Here is a 4,720-nt window from a genome sequence, read left to right as displayed (position 1 = left end):
TCTCTTATAAAAAATTAATAGCACAGAAAATATTCACAATTTACCATTAAATGAAAGGTTTGCTTGTTTAATACCTGTACAGTTTTAGTTCAACATTATAAAAGTGTCTGTGTATTAAAAGAATGCTAGAAGATCAGAAAAAAAGGCAAAACTTACTCATGGTGATAAGACAGAGACATTCTTACTTTCTTCCTCAACGAAAATGTATTAGTTCATAATAAGGTAATTGATAAACATTAATATAGGGATAAATACAGTCAAATACAGGTGTGTCTCAACAGCTGTAACTCATAAACCCTCGCAAGATACATTTGAGCTCTGACTTTCACAATGAGGAGCCTGACGGAGAACAAATAGTGGATGCAGTAAGTCATTTTAATAGGAAGAGAACAGAAGTCACTCTCTCAGTCTCTCTCTCTCTCTCTCTCTCTCTCTCTCTCTCTCTCTCTCTCTCTCTCTCTCAAGACAGGGTCTCACTTTTATAGCTCTGGCTGTCCTGGAACCATTGTTAGACCAGGTTGGCCTTGAACTCACAGATATCTGCCTATCTCTGCCTCCCAAGAGCTGTTCCTTGCTTTTTGTTTCTTCTTTTAAAAACAAAACAAAAAGGGTCCCATGGAGCCCACGCTGGCTTTGAATTTACCAAGTGGCTAAGGCTGCTTTTGAACTCCTAATTCTCCTGCCTCTACCTCACAAGGGCTGGGGTTATAATTGTGTGCGATCTGACAAAAGTTAATCTTCTAGAGACCCTTTTCTGAAATGAAACTGAAAATCGGCCTTTTGGCTGTAAAGAAGGAGCCCTGACGCTGAATGACGTGCTCGATGTATCTTCTCTGTGCTTCTTCACAAAACACAGGCATGCTCAAATGTCCAAGCTACGGCAGACACATAAGCAGTGATTACTGAGCAAATAGCAACCCAGAAAAGTCATCTTCACAGTAAAATATAGCATATGGCAGTGAGCAAATCTTCCCCTAAAATACACAGTTCCTTAACGTCCAGGAGTGGAGTGTAGGGAACCCCGAGGAACACTCTTTGGTGTCCTCACCAAAGTCAATAATAGTGATGCAATAATCAACCTTTTAGATACACAGATGCTCTAAGATCAAGAGGCTGAAAATGATAAGACTTTGAATCTGTCATAATTCTTGAGTAAAGTGTCTTCCTCCAGAACACAGAGTTCGCCCCAGATTCAAGCAACGAAGTTATAACTTAAGGGAATTTGAGTCAATTATTTTCCTCATGGCTACATTTGTCTCCTAAGCTTCCCTTCAAAGGTGGAAGGACCCACGAGCGTGCACATCTTCAAGTTGGAAAAGGCTTTGGGGTTTCTGTTAACTGGAGGGAACTGAGCCGTGGAGTTTCTCCCTAGAAGCATCTATATACAAGTCAAACTTTGCATATGATTGAATGCATTCAAGACTGCCTTCATATATGTCCCAAACTCATGAGAATACCTGAGTTTGTCTAACCGTGTTTTCCGGGAAGCAGTTGAGAGCACGCATGCCATTCTGCCTATTTGAGCAGTAGGTCTTACTTTTGCAAACTAGGCCCTTCACAAGTGAAGCAATTCATCGAAGATTATTAGACAAATTAAAAGGCAGCTCTGGGATAGAAATCGGGTCTGCTATCTCCCTCAACACTCGTCTTTCTCCTAAAGTTTTTATTCACTTATATTAGAAAATCTTTTCCAGCCTCTCATTCATCTACAGCCCCTGGAGGGATCAGGTTCTCCTGGGAACATGGCATTGAGGAAGCCCTGCAGTAGAGTTAGGCCAAGAGATAGACCAGGTTGTCCGAGCTTTATTTGCCCAGAGTTTATCTGAGCATTGTCTTGTTCGGGCTTCTTTAATGAACCGCAGGCTACTTTCTGATCACACTCAAAACATCCAATGGTCAAGGTCATGGCCATGCTTGTTTTGGGAAGCAGCTATGAGTCAAAGCTCTCCAGCTACCCTAGAAAGAAGAATGATGACAGGCCTGAAAATAGGGTCGGGAGGCAGAAACGTCAACAATACGGAAGCCCGGAGATTTATTTTCATGACAGTAAGCGATCATTATTTGCTTTCCTTGCCAGGAGGAATCTGTGACTCATTAGCAAGAGAACTGTAGGACGCTTTGGTGTCTAAGAACACAGGCAGAAATTTCGGCTCTTCCCTGTTATTTAGCCAACAACTGAAGAGAACTTACCTACCCATCAACTGCTCCATATGTCTGCACACAGTCTGTGACTAAAAAGTCCCTTTTTGGTACCCTGCATGCTAGCATCCACTTCATCCTCCAAGGTCCATCCAGTCATTAAGAACGCACTGATTATCCCAGCCTGGCTCAGTCTGTTCCTTATGTGTACTCTACACAGAATGAAATTCAGCCACACTTCCACCCTGCTTCATAGACCTTACTAACTGCTTTGGTTTCTTGTTTCTTAAGGGTTTGTTGGTTGACTGGTTGAAATGAAAAAAAAAAAAAAAAAAAAAAAAAAAACTGACCAGCATTGTAGTTGAATCCAGGCCAAAGGAATTCTCAAAGAGAGTAATGCTTTTCTTTCTGAAGAACTTATTTATGCTTCAAGATATAACTCAAAATGTCACCTCCTTTGCCAGAGCCCAGTGACTGAAGGGTTCTCAGAGCTCCTGGGCCAAACTAAATAATGTAACATGAGAGGAGATTTTCAAAACCCTGGAAAGATCAGACGTGTTGTCCTCTGGCCTTAAGAGGACTTTTTAATCAAGATGAGCATTTTGGACAGTATTGAACATTATCCCTACCATCTTTTCTTGAGATAATGAAATCAATGGAAATTCCCAGCATAATAAGTTGAGAAGAACCTTAATTGTCATTTTAATCAAATAGTGGTCTACCTTTTTTAATAGAATTTTTAATAGAATACCATGCAGCTGTTCAAAATACAGACAAAACATAGGGAATGATGTCTAAAATGTAGTTCTACATGGGAAATAAAGTTGCCCATAAGTAATACTGATGCATGATTCACTTGTATAACTGCATGATTTTGGATAAATATGTAATCATAAGTGTTTTATCTGCACACAGAAAGCATGCGGAAACACTCAAACCAAAAGACAACCGTGCACGGTATTCTCTCTGGGAGCAAGACTTGGAGCCTGGGAGGAGGAGAGTTAGAACTTGAGCAATTCACTTCAAGCTTTTCAGATCTGGTAGTATGCAGTCTTCAGTACTTGTATCACTTAAAATCAACACTGCTCAATGTTCTAGAAAGTCACCAGCCCAAGGTTTTGCTTCTCTCTCACTGCCCCACCGTTCTAATAGAGTCTCTTCCTAGATCAGTTCCTCCTTTCCCTATACTTTGGCCAGTGCTCTCTCCTCAACCAGGAATGTCCATCCCTCTTGTTTCTCTAATGAAGTTGGACTTGCCTTTCAGCCACCATTGAAAGTCACCTCTGCTCGCTGGAGCTGCTAAAATAAATTTGTTTCTTGCAATGTTGATTTCCTTTAAGCAGCACTCATGCATGTCTGCTGCAGACATGCATAACTTCATAAAACTATAGGCAATGAAGTCACCTCTGTCTGCCTATTCGAAGAAGCTTCTTCAAGGCAAACTCCATCTACATTCTTCTCCTCACTGGCTCTGCCCTCAGCACCTGGCACAGTGCCTGAGATACAATGCGTACTCACACAAGAGTGTACCAAATGCAAAAATGGAAACTCTGCCTCTGAGATGCCTTCCCTGCAACCCACACACTCCTAATGCCAGAACATCTCAAGGAACAATCTGCTGGCCGATATTCGCAATACATAGCTGTCTTTGCTTCTCAGTCAAAAGGCAGATGCCCACCTGCGTCTTGTATAAAAGCTCCAGATGACTAATGTCATGACTTGCTCTAGGCCAACCAGAGGCAGCCCTTCTGATTGATTTAAGGAATTAAAAGCAAAACAGAAGTTTCAGGTGAAAGAAAGAGCTTACACCGAGGATCCCAGGCAGCTGTTCAGGTTTCTTGGATCAAGTTGACAGAAAATTAAGGTGTGGTTTCTGTTACATCTGTAGGTAGAAACTGTCCTCCCAGGCCAATTCAGTAACTGGCCCAACACTAAAGACATCTCTGTTTGGTTGTCCTTCATCTCTGAGAGACTCCTGTTCAGCAGATCTCAGAAAATAGATCCCAGGGTTCCCCTGGACCAGGATGAACTACGCTAAAAGAAAACCAGTTACCAGGCAATAGAAAGCATTCCATACAACATAGCCTGTTTCATTCTCTTAGCTCTAAGAGAAAGAGAGAATTGTTAAGCCTATGAATGGCAGTACTGGACACCAGAGAGGTTCCATGACTACTTTGCTTGAGGGAACACAGCTACTAAGTGGCAGAGCCCATGTTAGAATCCGTCACCATATAGTCTCAGCCTGCAACACACACACACACACACACACACACACACACACGTTCAGTTTCAAATCAATAACCTTTCACAGTCATGAGGGATTTATATTTCTTGCCGCAGCCACAGATCTTTTTCCAATTTCTATCAACTATTGACCCAAATGTTTATTCATTAAACGCTCGATGAACACCCAAAATTTATCAGACATCAGGGCAAGCACTTGGAATGAATTTCAAGAGATAAATAATACATCTTCTGAAATCCCAAGCCAAGACCATTGATACCTCATGACAAGAATCCACCAAAAATAAGGCTATTTTACATCTGAGCCATTTTTTATAAAAAAAAAAAAAAAAAAGAA

This window comes from Chionomys nivalis, chromosome 16 (assembly GCF_950005125.1).
Source record: "Chionomys nivalis chromosome 16, mChiNiv1.1, whole genome shotgun sequence".
Lineage (NCBI taxonomy): Eukaryota > Metazoa > Chordata > Mammalia > Rodentia > Cricetidae > Chionomys > Chionomys nivalis.
This window is presented reverse-complemented; position numbering follows the sequence as displayed.